Raw genomic sequence first — 17466 nt, 5'->3', positions numbered from 1 at the left:
AATAAAGCCTGCGAGAGCCAGAAACTGCGTAAGGCCGGAAATCTGTCCGAGAAAGAACAAAAACAAACAAAAAACCTGTTGCTGTGAAGTTGATTCCGACTCATAGTGTCCCTATAGGACAGGGTAGAGCTGCCCCATAGGGTTTCCAAGGAGCGCCTGGTGGATTTGAACTGCTGACCTTTTGGTTAGTAGCTGTAGGTCTTAACCACTGCACCACCAGGGTTTCCTAAGCCTACAGCACCAGGTATTTGCAGGCAGTCTCCCATCCAAGTACTAACCAGGTCCCACCCTGCTTAGCTTCCAGGATCAGAGGAGATCACGTGCTTTCAGTGTGGTATGGCGGTAGACAATGTAGTTGATTCCAACTCATAGTGACCTCTATAGGACAGAGTAGAATTGCCACATAGGGTTCCCAAGGCTGTAAATCTTTACGGAAGCAGACTGCCACATCTTTCCATGGTTGAACTGCTGACCTTTCAGTTAGCAGCCCAGCGCTTAACCACTGTGCCACTAAGGCTCCTTAGTATTTTTATAAAAGCATTAAAATGAAGGAGAACTGCAGTGTATATCAGAGACCTACAGATTAAAATTTAAAAAAAATTAGTAAAGAGTAAAAACTATAGAACTAAGTAAAATGAGGTAACAGTCTCCCAAACCAGGGAAATTAACCAATATGTGTGTGTCAAATATGTCTGGTCTTTTTTAACTACTCAATTTTATTTTTGATCTCCTACCAATAAAATATATATCTTTACTATCCCCTATTATCTATAATAAAACCACTTTGTGAACAAGTTTAAAAGAAAAGAAAGTTGTTTTAAATATCCCAGAAATAGTTTGGCAGAATTGAGAAAACGGAAGGAGCCCAGAGTAAGAAAAGCAAAGAATAAGAATAGAAATAGAAAATCATTGTATGTGAAGGAATATCCTGGACTGTTTGTGTATATTGTTAAGGAAAAAATTTTCAACTGTGCCCTGCACACTTTCAGAGATTTACTGAAAATCAGTTTGATATGCTTCTCTGTAATGTAAGAAAAATAATTATTGGCAGTTTATGTATGAGTTTAAGTAAATAAGCTATAGAAAATAATTAAAAAACTAAAAGGGTGAATGCAACTATTCTACAGGCAGCATAAAGCCAAACACGCAGAGAATAATGTCACATCTACACTAACCTCCAGATTATAGTAATATCCTCCTTTTAAACTATTCTAAAAATATAGGTTGCATTATTGTGTTTTAAAGGGAAATCATATCTGTATGCAGATCATAATTTTTTTTAATGTATTTTTCCTGGACAAAAAAAAAATGAAAATTAGAGAACGATATATCATCATTCAACAGAATAACTATAATTCCATCCAATAATTTTACTTACAGAATTTTATTTGCTTGCAATTATTGTGCACATGTAATTTTATATCCTGGCTTTTTACTTTAAACAATAGATGAATAGATGTGCCATGGTTTTCTTATCCATTTTTCTTCATTTTAATACTCACATTGCTCTTAATTTTGCAATCATAAATACTGCTACAGGAAACAAATCATACAATAGTTTTTAAGTTTATTATTTCTTGGAATCATTTTCATGAATATTATAATATCAAAATATTATAATGAATATTATAATATCAAAATATATTAATTATAATCTTGATTTATATTGCTCAATTAAAGCATGGTTTTGCCAGTATGCATGAATGAGAGTACCGATTTTACTTCATTTTTGTTATTGCTTATTTTATGAGTTTTTATAATTTTTCTAAAGGGCGATATTGTTATTTTAAAAATAACCCTTTGAAAACTAACAAAATTGAAATTTTTCCGTGTTTATTTATTATTTCTATTTCTATTAACTATGAAAATCTGGTACCTTGGAGTGGAATACAAATAACAAAACGTAAAATGTGGTATTGACTTAGTAGGGGTGGAGAGAACCTGGTGACCTTATTAAGAAATGGCAAAGCATTTTGTCAACATATTGCCCACTATAGTTTGGAAGGTTGATCAAGTGTCAGCCAAGGATGTAGCCTTAGGTAAATAAGTGGGAAAAAATCAGAATGTTGATCTGTGCTAACTGCTTCTTGAAACTTTCACCAATACCATATAAGAGCAATGAATTCAAGTTAGAATGAACCAGTCTTCAAGCAGAGATGAAAGAAAATACAGCTTTGTTAAGGAAGACACTGCTTGTGCCTGCACCTGAAGTTGACTCAAAATCCAGTAACTTGAAACTTTGTTAAGTGAAAAAGCCAATATCCAAATTGAAGCTATTAGGCACTAGTACTGCATCCTACAACATTGTAAACCTGATGGTAAAGGCAGATTAAGGATGTTGCCTTGCTTCTCCCATCCATTATTTCAGAGTGGTGGGTGTATGGATTGAATTGTGTCCCCCCAAAAATGTATGTCAACTTGGTAGTCCCTGATTCCCAGTATTGTGTGATTGTCCACTATTTTGTCATCTGATGTGATTTTCCTATGTCTTGTAAATCCTGCCTCTATGACATTAACGAGGTGAGATTAGCGGCAGTTAATGAGTCAGGATTCAATCTACAAGATTAGGTTATATCTTGAGCCAGTCTCTTTCAAAATATAAAAGAGAGAAGCAAGCAGAGAGACACAGGGAGCTCATACCACCAAGAAAGAAGAGCCAGAAGAACACTGCGTCCTTTGGACCTAGGGTCCCTGAGCTGAGAAGACCCTAGGCCAGGGAAAGATTGATGACAAGGACCTTCCACCAGAGCCAACACAAAGAGAAAGGCTTCGCCTGGAGCTGACACCATGAATTTGGACTTCTATCCTCCTAGACTGTGAGAGAATAAATTTCTCTTTTAAAGCCATCCACTTGTGGTATTTGCTACAGCAGCCCTAGATAACTAAGACTGTGCGGACTGCAGAGACATATGAGGCCAGAAACTAAAACACAAGGTTCTAGTTCTAGAGAAGAATTTTAACTGTGGGTCCCCCAGATGGAACAGACGGGAATATATTCTGAATTCTTTTGAATACCGTACAATATATTCTCTTACTACTTTATTAGTTTCATCTAAACCTGCCCTCTCCATTCCGCACTATGCTACAGTAGTACAGAGCATCGTACCCAGTGTGTCTTGCCTTAATAAAAGTCCGTTTCTTTGTAGAGATGGCTCACTGTGACTGTCATTCTTTTTCTCCATTTGTCCTGATTAAGCTTCTATTCATCTTTTCATCCATAGTAGTATCTCTCACAGTGCCATAAATAGAGGAACACAATTTTTATGAGATTGAATTGAAATGAATCACAAGAAAAATATGCCTCCTGCTGGTGATTTGTAATGATAGAAGGGGGCACCTTAGAGTAGGTAGGACTGTTTCATGATATCTGCTCCATTCAGTTAGGACTGAATACTTATTTTTCTTCAGGTAATTTATGTTCCAGTCAGGGAAAGAATAAGAGAAAAGTCAAATAGTATTCTCCCTGTCCCTCTTCCTTTGTCTCTCTGTGTCTCCCTGTCTCTACCTCATGCTCTTTCATAAACACATCACACGCACACCAGTATTTCATGCCCATTATTAGCTGAAGCACATTGGCTGGATATAAAACATATACCCCAAACTCCACTAACAAAAATTATTGAAACAACCACTTAAACTAAACCTTGGGTAAAAAACTGGCATATTGTTTCACTTCCCCATACATATAATTTTCTTCTTTTTCCCATAATTTTGTTATATTAAAGCATTGCCAAGACAACATGTGTAAATATGAACCACAGAAAGGTCCCATTCCTCAGGGTAGCCCCACAGCATGCAAGGAATGTTCTGTGTTCTACTAAGCAAATGAATGCACAGCACAAAAGGCTCAGAATTACAAATTTTACCCTTCAGATATAGATCTATGCCTTGTCTTAAAATGGAGTTGTCCCTTTTAAAGAACAGGAAGCCAAATATTACATTCATAAAGCATCCAGCTGAGGAGCACATGAACCTGGGCACTCACCCTAGAAAACAGTATCTGTGTGCAAACAACACATATTTACGCCAGATTTTAGACCCCTTGAGAGGCCATTCAACTGTGCCTTTCTCTAAGCATAAAGCCAAAGAGGAAATAGGTGAGTTTTTCATCAACATACAGTGGAAAAGTGTAAGGTGTAAAGCTCATAAACCAAAGAAAGACTGAGTAAAAAGATGGCAACTCAGCCCAGCTTTATCTCTAACCTAGCAGGTGGATATGTCAACATAGGAATAGCTACCATCAACCAACAATTCCCAGGAATCATTTTATAGTGGAGCTACATAATTATAGATTCCTTTGGTTCATCGAAGGCTATTTTTTTGGAGACATTAGAGACCTGAAAGCTAGAGTTGTTATCAAGCGATATGGATCTCATCTCAGATTATGTGACTGAGCAAATTACTCCCTTCTAGACCTATCTTTGGTGGTGTAGTGGTTAAGATTATGGCTGCTAACCAAAAGGTCAGCAGTTTGAATCCACCAGGCGCTTCTTGGAAATGCTATGGTGCAGTTCTACTCTGTCCTATGGGGTTGCTATGAGTCAAAATTGACTCGAGAGCAACAGGTTTGGGTTTTTTTTTGGACCCATCTTTAAAAAATATTAGCAGAGGGCGGAGCCAAGATGGCTGACAAGGTAGAAGCTACCTTGGATCCCTCTTGCAACAAAGACTCAGAAAAACAAGTGAATCGATCACATACATGACAATCTACGAACACTGACCATCAAACACAGATCTAAAGAGTTGACCTGAGTGACAGAGACTGAGAACAAACAACCACGGGGAAGCAGCGACTGTTTTTGGAGCCTGGAGACAGAGTCCCAGTCAGTAAACCTTGGTGCCAGGCTTTGGATTGGGCGCAGGGGAGCTGAGCACGGCATCCTGAGATGGAACAAACACGGGACGCAGCCCTAGCCCCCAGAAGTGACCTCGGGGGAAGCTCAGCCAGTGCACGCAGACAGCGCAGCGACACGGCTGACAGGAGAAGAAGTCACCGGGAGGCAGTGACTGGTTTTGGAGCCTGGAGTGCGGCGTCCCAGCTGGAGAACCTTGGTGCTGGGCTTTGGATTGGGAGTGGAGGAACTGACCACAGCTTCTGAGACAGCACAAGCACAGGACGCAGGCCTGACCCTCAGGGGCAATCTCTACCCCACCAGGGCACACAGTCAACACACCCTTCGGGAATCTCAGATAAAACAGTCATCCCAAGCAAGATAAGTAACTTTGTCTATATTCTGGGGTGCTACTCTCCCCTATTTATCTGAACCCTCCCCTCTCCTTCCCAGGCGGCTTCATTAACATTGGAATTTCCTGAGCCAGAGAGTAAACTGCGCTGGGGTTTTTCTTTTTTTGGTCTTTTCCTAACCCATTCTCCTGGCCTGAGAGAAACAGCTACAAAAAACCCAGGGGCCAAAAATCCTTCCCTAATTGGACTAAAAACACAGAACCAGCTCCAGCCAAACATATGTGATCCACAGTCTTGGGCTTTCATCCTTGCAGGGAACAAGGTGGCTATTATAATGCAAAGGCAATTCTGATAGGGATCTGACTGTAATTGTTTTAGCAGATTACTGGAAAGACAAGTTTCTCAGGTCTGATATCTCTCTGTATTTAACAGAGCCCTCACTGACCCACAACAGGGAACTGAGGGCTGAAGCTCCCCCCAGACCACCTAGCCTCCTGCCTTAGGGATCTAAGGAGGGTGACACCTACCAAGCCGTAGAAGTACTTGCACTGGGGGCCTAAGGTACAGCTGCAGAGCCCACCCACCAAAATGCTTTAGGAATAGAGACACACCTACCTCACTGGCACTTGGGGGAAGCCTGTCAGCATCTTGCCCCCCTGGAGTGTGAACACCTGCTGCTACTAGAATCTGGTGCACACAACTATCACCATTAATTCTCTAAGTGGATAGGTGACAGTCTGCACCACACACTTGATGACCCAAAATCAGATTCTACTCAAGAATAGTGAATGGACTCTTAGGCTTATATATCTGGTAACAGCCCAAACCAGCTGGTAATAGGACATAAGTGATTCAAGGGCTACAACAATCAAGACAGTGCAATCTAGCAGCCCATCTATGTATATTGAAAGAAAACAAAACAAGATAAGACTCAGTGAGCAAATATAGAATAAATCACTACGATATCTTAGAGATGGCTTGGAAACAGCAGTCGATATCAAACCACATAAAGAAGCAGACCATGATTGCTTCTACAACTCCCCAAACTAAAGAATCAAAATCTTTCCAAATTAAGATACGATCCTGGAATTGCCAGATGCAGAATATAAAAAACTAATTTACAGAATGCTTCAAGACATCAGGGATGATGTCAGAAATGAAATAAGGCAATCTACAGAAAAAGCCAAGCAACACACTGATAAAGCAGTTGAAGAACTCAAAAAGATTATTCAAGAACATAGTGGAAAAATTAATAAGTTGCAAGAATCCATAGAGAGACAGCACTCAGAAATCCAAAAGATTAACAGTAAAATTACAGAATTACACAACTCAATAGGAAGTCAGAGAAGCAGACTCGAGCAATTGGAATGCAGGGTGGGGGATCTGGAGGACAAGGGAATCGACCAATATAGCTGAAAAAAATCCGATAAAAGAATTTTAAAAAATGAAGAAACCCTAAGAATCATGTGAGACTCTATCAAGAAGAATAACTTGTGTGTGATTGGAGTCCCAGAACAAGGAGGGACAACAGAAAATACAGAGAGAATAGTTGAAGATCTGTTGGCAGAAAACTTCCCTGACATCATGAAAGATGAAAAGATATCTGTCCAAGATACTCATCGAATGCCATTTAAGATTGATTCAAAAAGAAAATCACCAAGACATATTATCATCAAACTTGCCAAAACCAAAGATAAACAGAAAATTTTAAAAGCAGCCAGGGATAAAAGAAAGGTCTCCTACAAAGGACAATCAATAAGTATAAGTTCAGACTACTCAGCAGAAACAATGCAGTCAAGAAGGCAATGGGATGACATATATAGAGCACTGAAGGAGAAAAACTGCCAGCCAAGGATCATATATCCAGCAAAACGCTCTCTAAAATATGAAGGCGGAATTAAAACATTTACAGATAAACACAAGCTTAGAGAATTTGCAAAAACCAAACCAAAGCTATAAGAAATACTAAAGGAAATTGGTCAGACAAATAATAATATCAGATACCAGCACAACACAAGGTCACAGAACAGAACATCCTGATATCAACTCAAATAGGGAAATCACAAAAACAAATCAAGATTAATTTTAAAAAGAAAAAAATGCTCAAAACAGGCAATCATTGAAGTCAATATGTAAAAGATCACAACAATCAAAAAGAGGGACTAAATACAGGTGGCATAGAACTGCCATATGGAGAGGGAAACAAGGCGATATAGGACAATACAAGTTATGTTCTTACTTAGAAAAATAGGGGTAAATATTAACCACAAAGAGGTATAACAAATCCATAACTCAAAATAAAAACCAAGAAAAACATAACGACTCAGCAAAACATAAGGTCACATACTATGAAAATGAGGAACACACAATTTACAAAGAAAAATGTCTCAGCACAAAAAAGTAAGTGGAAAAATGAAATTGTCAACAACACACATAAAAAGGCATCAAAATGACAGCACTAAACACATACTTATCTATAATTATGCTGAATGTAATTGGACTAAATATACCAATAAAAAGAGAGTCTCAAACTGGGTAAAGAAACACGATCCGTCTATATGCTGCCTACGAGAGACACACCTTAGACTTAGAGACACAAACAAACTAAAACTCAAAGGATAGAAAAAATATATCAAGCAAACAACAAGCAAAAAAGAGCAGGAGTAGCAATATTAATTTCTGACAAAATAGACTTTAAAGTTAAATCCACCACAAAGGATAAAGAAGGACACTACATAATGATTAAAGGGACAATTGACCAGGAAGATATAACCGTATTAAATATTCATGCATCCAATGACAGGGCTGCAAGATACAAAAAACAAACTTTAACAGAACTGAAAAGTGAGTTAGACACCTCCACAATTGTAGTAGGAGACTTCAACACACCACTTTTGCAGAAGGACAGGACTTCCAGTAAGCAGCTCAATAGAGACACGGAAGACCTAATTGCTACAATCAACCAACTTGACCTCATTGACTTATACAGAACACTCCACCCAACTGCTGCAAAGTATACTTTTTTTTCTAGCACATACGGAACATTCTCTAAAACAGACCACATATTGGGTCATAAAACAAACCTTTGCAGAATCCAAAACATCAAAATATTACAAAGCATCTTTTCAGACCATAGGCCATAAAAGTGGAAATCAATAACAGAAAAGTTAGGGAAAAGAAATCAAATACTTGGAAACTGAACAATACCCTGCTGGAAAAAGACTGGGTTGTAGAAGACATTAAGGAGGGAATAAAGAAATTCATAGAATGCAATGAGAATGAAAACAGTTCCTATCAAAACCTCTGGGACACAGCAAGAGCAGTGCTCAGAGGTGAATTTATATCGATAAATGCACACATACAAAAAGAAGAAAGAGCCAAAATCAGAGAACTGTCCTTACAACTCGAACAAATAGAAAGTGAGCAACAAAAGAATCCATCAGGCACCAGAAGAAAACAAATAATAAAAATTAAAGCTGAACTAAATGAAATAGAGAACAGAAAAACAATTGAAAGAATTAACAAAGCCAAAATCTGGTTCTTTGAAAAAAATTAACAAAATTGATAAACCATTGGCTAGACTGACTAAAGAAATACAGGAAAGGAAACAAATAACCCGAATAAGAAACGAGATGGGCCACATCACAACAGACCCAACTGAAATTAAAAGAATCATATCAGATTATTACGAAAAATTGTACTCTAACAAATTTGCAAACCTAGAAGAAATGGATGAATTCCTAGAAAACACTACGTACCTAAACTAACACAATCAGAAGTAGAACAAATAAATAGACCCATTACAAAAACAGAGATTGAAAAGGTAATCAAAAAACTCCCAACAGAAAAAAAAAAGCCCTGGACCGGACGGCTTCACTGCAGAGTTCTACCAAACTTTCAGAGAAGAGTTAACACCACTACTACTAAAGGTATTTCAAAGCATAGAAAATGACGAAATACTACCTAATTCATTCTATGAAGCCACCATACCCCTGATACCAAAACCAGGTAAAGACATCACAAAAAAAGGAAATTACAGACCTAAATACCTCATGAACATAGATGCAAAAATCCTCAACAAAATTCTAGCCAATAGAATTCAACAACATATCAAAAAAATAATCCACCATGACCAAGTAGGATTTATACCAGACCTAAACCAGAGCTTCATAGGACCCCAACACTCTGTCCCCTCAACAAGGGCTGGCTCACCCCTTACCCTTGTGTCTGGCTAGGGGACTGTGACCAGGGCTTCAGGCTCTGAGCAGACAGTGTGCTTTGTGGCCCCAGGGGCCCTTGACCCCAGAGTAGGAGGAGAGCAATGTCAGGGCTGGGGCAGGGCCAGGGCACTTTGCTCAGGATGTCTGCTTCTGCCTGCCTCGCTTTTTGGCCTGAGGAATCATATTGGGGGGCCCTGTCTGTTTATGCAAGGCTGGTTTAATATTAGAAAAACCATTATGGTAATCCACCATATAAACAAAACAAAAGACAAAAACCACATGATCTTATCAATTGATGCAGAAAAGGCATTTGACAAAGTCCAACACCCATTTATGATAAAAACTCTCAGCAAAATAGGAATTGAAGGAAAATTCCTCAACATAATAAACGGCATTTTTCTTATACAAAGCCAACAGCCAACATCACTCTAAATGGAGACAGCCTGAAAGCACTTCCCTTGAGAACGGGAACCAGACAAGGATGCCCTTTATCACCGCTCTTATTCAACATTGTGCTAGAGGTCCTAGCCAGAGCAATTAGGCTAGACAAAAAAATAAAGGGCATCCGGATTGGCAAGGAGGAAGTAAAATTATCTCTATTTGCAGATGACATGATCTTATACACAGAAAGCCCTAAGGAATCCTCCAGAAAACTATTGAAACTAATAGAAGAGTTTGGCAGAGTCTCAGGTTATAAGATAAACATACAAAAATCACTTGGATTCCTCTACATCAACAAAAAGAACATCAAAGAGGAAATCACAAAATTAATACCATTCATAGTAGCCCCCAAGAAGATAAAATACTTAGGAATAAATCTTACCAAAGATGTGAAAGACCTATACAAAGAAAACTACAAAGTACTACTGCAAGAAACTAAAAAGGACCTGCTTAAGTGGAAAAACATACCTTGCTCATGGATAGGAAGACTTAACATAGCAAAAATGTCTGTTCTACCAAAAGCCATCTAAACATACAATGCACTTCTGATCCAAATTCCAATGGCATTTTTTAATGTGATGGAGAAACAAATCACCAACTTCATATGAAAGGGAAAGAAGCCCCGGATAAGTAAAGCATTACTGAAAAAGAAGAACAAAGTGGGAGGCCTCACTCTACCTGATTTTAGAACCTATTATACAGCCGCAGTAGTCAAAACAGCCTGGTACTGGTACAACAACAGGCACATAGACCAATGGAACAGAATTGAGATCCCAGATACAAATCCATCCACATAGGAGCAGTTGATATTTGACAAAGGCCCGGTGTCAGTTAATTGGGGAAAAGATAGTCTTTTTAACAAATGGTGCTGGCATAACTGGATATCCATTTGCAAAACACTGAAACGGGACCCATACCTCACACCATGCACAAAAACTGACTCCAAGTGGATCAAAGACCTAAACATAGAAACTAAAATGATAAAGATCATGGAAGAAAAAATAGGGACAACCTTAGGAGCCCTAATACAAGGCATAAACAGAACACAAAACATTACCAAAAATGACGAAGAGAAACCAGATAACTGGGAGCTCCTAAAAATCAAACACCTATGCTCATCTAAAGACTTCACCAAAAGAGTAAAAAGACCACCCACAGATTGGGAAAGAATTTTCAGCTGTGACGTCTCCGACCAGTGCCTGATCTCTAAAATCTATATGATTCTGCTAAAACTCAACCACAGAAAGACAAACAACTCAATCAAAAAGTGGGCAAAGGATATGAACACGCACCTCACTAAAGAAGATATTCAGGTAGCTAACAGATACATGAGAAAATGCTCTCGATCATTAGCCATTAGAGAAATGCAAATGAAAACTACGATGAGATTCCATCTCACTCCAACAAGGCTGGCATTAATCCAAAAAACACAAAATAATAAATGTTGGAGAGGCTGTGGAGAGATTGGAACTCTTATACACTGCTGGTGGGAATGTAAAATGGTACAACCACTTTGGAAATCTATCTGGTGTTTTCCTAAAAAGTTAGAAATTGGACTACCATACAACCCAGAAATCTCACTCCTCGGAATATACCCTAGAGAAATAAGAGCCTTTACAGGAACAGATATATGCACACCCATGTTTATTGCAGCTCTGTTTACAATATCAAAAAGCTGGAAGCAACCAAGGTGTCCATCAATGGATGAATGGTTAAATTAATTGTGGTATATTCACACAATGGAATACTACGCATCAATAAAGAACAGTGACGAATCTGTGAAACATTTCATAACATGGAGGAACCTGGAAGGCTTTATACTGAGTGAAATTAGTCAGAGGCAAAAGGACAAATATTGTATAAGACCACTATTATAAGATCTTGAGAAATAGTATAAACTGAGAAGAACACATTCTTTTGTGGTTACAAGGTGGGGGAGGGAGGGAGGGAGGGAGAGGGTTATTTACTGATTAATTAGTAGATAAGAACTACTTTAGGTAAAGGGAAGGACAATACTCAATACAGGGAAGGTCAGCTCAACTGGACTGGACCAAAAGCAAAGAAGTTTCCAGGATAAACTGAATGCTTCAAAGGTCAGCGGAGCAAGGGCAGGGGTTTGGGGACTATGGCTTAAGGGGACCTCTAAGTCAATAGGCAAAATAATTCTATTATGAAAACATTCTGCATCCCACTTTGAAATGTGGCGTCTGGGGTCTTAAATGCTAACAATCCACCACCTAAGGTGCATCAATTGGTCTCAACCCACCTGGATCAAAGGAGAATGAAGAACACCAAGGTCACACAATAACTATGAGCCCAAAAGACAGAAAGGGCCACATGAACCAGAGACTTACATCATCCTGAGACCAGAAGAACTAGATAGTGCCTGGCCACAACCGATGACTGCCCTGACAGGGAGCACAACAGAGAACCCCTGAAGGAGCAGGAGATCAGTGGGATGCAGACCCCAAATTCTCATAAGAAGACCAGACTTAATGGTCTGACTGAGACTGGAGGAATCCCAGAGGTCATGGTCCCCAAACCTTCTGTTGGCCCAGGACAGAAACCATTCCCGAGGACAACTCATCAGACATGGAAGAGACTGGACAATGGGTTGGAGAGAGATGCTGATGAAGAGTGAGTTACTTGTATCAGGTGGACACTTGAGACTGTGTTGGCATCTCCTGTCTGGAGGGGAGATAGTAGGGTAGAGAGGGTTAGAAACTGGCAAAATCGTCATGAAAGGAGAGACTGGAAGGAGGGAGCGGGCTAACTCATCAGGGGGAGAGTAAGTGGGAGTATGGAGTAAGGTGTATATAAGCTTATATGTGACAGACTGACTTGATTTATAAACTTTCACTTAAAGCACAATAAAAATTATTAAAAAAACAATATTAGCAATTTCACAAGGTCATAACTATAAAACACTCTGTAAATATCAGGTACTATAGATTTTATAGGTAGCAAGGAAGAGGAAGCACATTCCAGGCAGAATAACACTATAGTCCAAACTGGCAGTAGACAATTGGGAGCCAGGTAGTATATCTGTTTGGCTGGTCCAATAAACTTTACACATCTTTTTAATGCTTCCATTAGTCTATAACTATTAGTTCAGAGTAATGATCTCTTCCTTTTGTTGATTTTGCTTTTGTTGTTGATTTGTGATTTAGGAGACTCCACGTGTTACAGAGTAGAACAGCTCCATAGGGTTTTCTGAACTGTAATCTTTGGTTCCCTGGCGACATAGTAGTTAAGAGCTGGGCTGCTAACCAAAAGGTCAGCAGTTTGAATTCACCAGCCACTCCTCGGAAGCTCTCTGGGGCAGTTCTGCTCTGTCCTATAGGGTCTCTATGAGTCGGAATTGACTCAATGGCAACACATTAACCTTTGGGTTGGTTCAAACTACCAACCTTTTGTTTATCAGCTGAGTGTAAGCTATTTGTACTACCCGGCAACCTTTCTTCCTTTGCTTTAGATGGCCTTGCCAACTTTTTTCTCCACAGGCCATTAACTCCTTGTTATAATTGTATTTTGGGAATGGAAAAAAAATCTACCTGCCTGCATGGTGCAAGAACTTTATTTTCTCACCGTTCCAATCCATTATGTCAAACTTTCTTATATATAGTTTTCATATACCTGCTGAAAAATTTACAAAAGCTCACGACAAGAGACTCGCTATTGCAGATCCATCTATTAATAGGATTTGAAAGTCCTTTATTATCTGTCCCAGTCAAACCTAAACTTATTTTCCATTAAACTCTGGTCAGAACAATCCTTTCTGCTTCTGGAGAACATTTTCAATCAAATCAATCTTTCATCCAAGGCTAAGTATCTTTCTCCTCCTGAAAGTTCTTTCTTTTCTTCCTGACTCTTCATTTTTGCTCACCTTTCAAGGGCTGGTGATCTTGAAGTTTCCCCCAACGTTTGTAGCCTATTTACTTCTCTGAATTAATTTAGTCCTGCCCAATTACAGCATACCTTTTATTGATTATATTTTATTACATGTATTCTATATACATGTCGACCCAATTAGATAGTAATTAGGGACAGGGAATTTTGCTTCTCTCATACATAGTAGATGCTTCACAGCGCAACCTGATTCATTTATTGACTGATCAGGAATGAATCTAGAAAGTGATTCAGAGATCTGAAAATACAACAAAGCCACCCCTATTTAACATTCAAGTTCCCAGACTTGCCTACTATCTCCCTTGACAAGAGCAGTAATACAGCCTGTTGGACTTGGGACTATATCTCAAAAATTACAATGAATATCATTAGAAGTAAAGAAACTTTCTTAGAGTCATATTTGTAGGCTTCAGTCACCATTTAAAGGAAGGAACCAAAACTAAACAAAAACCTATTGCCACTGAGTCAATTCTGACTCATAGTGACCCTTTAGGACGCAGTAGAACTGCCCCACGGGGTTTCCAAGTCTCAGCTGGTGGATTCAAATTGCTGATATTTTGGTTAGCAGCCAAGCTCTTAACCACTGCGCCACCAGGGCCCCAACGGAAGGAACACTGTCTCGTAATTACAAATTGTGTCTTTTGTAGTTTCATGACAGGATATGCAGTAAGTTTTCTCTGAGAGTTAAGATATTTAAATGAATAAGTGATCCATAGAGGCTGCTATAAAATCAGAAATGTGGCTTTCTGAAATTAAGTTGCCTATCTGTCTCTGTGTGAACTATGTGGAACGTGCACTGCACTGTAAGTATTATGTATATTTAGTATTTAGGTTTTACAAGGAATGAGAAGAAGTCGTACCACACCTAGAAAGGGTGTGAACATAGACAGCAATGCTCAAGGGAAGGTCTGTGTCTTAACAATATTTTTGATCAAAATTGTTTCCATAGTTACAGTACTATTACCCTTATCATGTCTGGTGTGATCAGTCACTATGTTTTTTGATGTTACTTAGTTACTGTAATATGAAATTCTTGTACCTGAATGGTTATTTAAAAATTTATATTGAATATATATTTAAAAATAAACCAACCACAGCTACTATGCTTTTTCTGTTATTGAGAAAGGCATGTTGCTTTGAAGTTTTATGTAAGTTAGTCTTTTGGAAATAGGTATGGTTGTATTTATTCTCAGAGAAATTACACCCTTCTAAAGAGCTTGATTTGACTATGTTTATTATTCATATTTGGTTTTACTATTAACTTACTAAGTGTAATAGTACTATGCTTCAGAAAATGAATCAGCCTCTGAATGTGCAAGATACTATTTACTGACATAATATTTACCACCTCCTTCAAGATGAATTTAGGCCTGGATTTTGTGGAGGAATTTAGGGAGGAGATGAAGAGTAGAGGTTTCACGCACCGAAAGGACCACCATGCTGTTCCTTCTGACGGTTTCCAGTTTCACAGTTCTAATTGGATCTATTTTGAAGGATCACTGCTAAAAAGATTTATTATGCAACTGAAATATTGCATGCCTTATACGTTTAAAGTTGGAGAATTCCCTTCTAAATCCAGTAATGTGAAAAGCAGCTTAGAGAGGTACAGCAGCTTGGGTTAAGGTGTATGATACGCAGAGGTTTGCAGAGCAAGGCTGAAAGTATTGGGTGAAGTAAAGGACAAGGTGGAAGAGTGGAGAGGGAGGTGCCTATTCCCTGGCAAGAAGCTCTACTGGGGAAGCAAAAGTTTAATCAAGCCCTGAAATAAATGGAACAGAGAGCAATCTACTGGACTAGGGTTTCCTCAATTATTTCCTCCTACAAAGAACTTCTGTTACTATTAAGAAACAAAAGCACATTTATATACATCAGCTTCCATTACTCAAACTTCCCAGCGTTGTATCTCTTAACTACATATTACATATGATGGGTGAGAGTATCAGTAAATGGCTGCAAAATTTAAATCACAGCAGGCGAGTAATCTAAGGTAACATTGACTTGGTCTGATCCACCTGTTCATGCCAAGAAATACAAAGTCATTACTATTTTACAATCCCTGCACCTGTGTTCTGTATTAAATTTCAGGTTGACTTTTATACAAATTTCACTTTAATTTAATACTGAAACCGTGAAATGTAAAGTCACCCCTAAATGCACACTGCGTGTACCTAAGTAAGTTAGATTCTTTGACGTGGTATGTACAGTTGTATATTATAAAGGGAGTTTAGAGCTATTACATTTCCATGTTTATTCTCCAGTTAGTCATATAGAATTTTAATGTCCACGTTGTTTTCCCAAAGGATACTTCAATTTCTTTGCATGGCATTAGGATAGTTATGGCCCCATTAAAAATATAAAGGTAGTTGTACCTGTCATTTAAGGACTTGGGTGAGCTGTGTGATATATGTGGCGTTAATTGAGCTGGATAAAATCAGAAGCAGTCAAATACGCATCTTCCTAGCTCTGTACAGAAGTTCTGAATTCTGACCTGCCAGACATATTATTTATTAGCACATTAGACACTTCCTGCTCTAAAATGCTAAAAAGTCTGTCAGCACTTTCTCCTGAAACCTTTGAGTGTCCCTACCAACTTCTCCTCTCCCAGTCTCACTGGGTGACCAGCTTTTCCTCTCGCCTTTTATTCTCTCTGTATCTCTCTCTTTTATATAGACAGACACAGCTTACAAGTTTTACCTTGGTTTAAAATGTATTTGCTTCTGTATATTTAAATTTTCAAGGGAATTTGGGGAGTTTTGATCACACTTATTTGTTATTATCATTATTTTTTTAATATTGGAATGGACAAGCTATATTCCTTCCCAACACAATTTGTCTTCTGTGAAGAAAAAAAACCCTCAAAACCAAACCCTCTTGCAGTGGAGTCAATTCTGGCTCATGGAGACCCCATGTGTGTCAGAGTAGAAAAGTTCGCCATAGGGTTTTCAATGGCTATACTCTTTAGGAAGTAGATCACCAGGCCTTTTTTCTGAGGCACATTTGGATGGATTTGAACTTCCAACCTTTTGGTTAGTAGCTGAACACTTGAGTGTTTGCACCACCCAGGGACTCCTGCCTTCTGTCAGTTTCTGTTTTCCTCTCAATATTTCCTTTAACTCTAAAGGGAAAAGAAAGTGCAATTTACCAAGCCCCTGTTATGAGATAGGCACTGTCGTAGGTACTTTCACGTACATATCTCTTTAACTGCTCCAGAGGATTCACTCATTTTATTCATATCTCTGTCAAATACAACCCTGTCAGAAGAGCCTTCTATAATCAACCTATGTAAACAGGAGCCTTCTCCATCATACGAGTTTCCATATGCAAAGTTATTTTTCTTCTTAACACTACCTCCTGACATATTATATGGATTTTTGTTTATTTTCTGTTTTTCCTTGCTATAATGTAAGTGCTATGAGAGTAATCATTTTTCCTACTTTTATTCCCAGCTGTATCTTCAGTCCTTTCAACAGTAGCTGACACATGCCAAACTAATCCCAATGCCGTTCAATCAATTCTGACTTACAGCTACCCTTTGGGACAGAATAGAACTGCCCTATAGGGTGTCCAAGACTGTAATCTTTGCAGAAACAAACCACCACATCTTTCTCCTGAGGAGCAGCTGGTGGGTTCAAATCGCAGACATTTTGGTTAACAGATGAGTGGGAGCACTTAACCACTGCACCATCAGGGCTTCTTAATTGGTACATAAAA

At 38.6% G+C, this 17466-nt stretch overlaps 1 pseudogene; it reads right to left on the bottom strand.

The window, feature by feature from the left end:
- Positions 1 to 229: 229 nt before the first annotated feature.
- On the bottom strand, positions 230 to 348 carry LOC111748462 (5S ribosomal RNA; annotated as a pseudogene).
- Between the last annotated feature and the right edge of the window lie 17118 nt (positions 349 to 17466).

The sequence above is a fragment of the Loxodonta africana genome, chromosome 4 (genome assembly GCF_030014295.1).
Source record: "Loxodonta africana isolate mLoxAfr1 chromosome 4, mLoxAfr1.hap2, whole genome shotgun sequence".
In the NCBI taxonomy this organism is placed as follows: Eukaryota; Metazoa; Chordata; class Mammalia; order Proboscidea; family Elephantidae; genus Loxodonta; species Loxodonta africana.
Note: the sequence above shows the minus strand (reverse complement) of the source record. Positions and strands in the feature narration are given on the sequence as shown.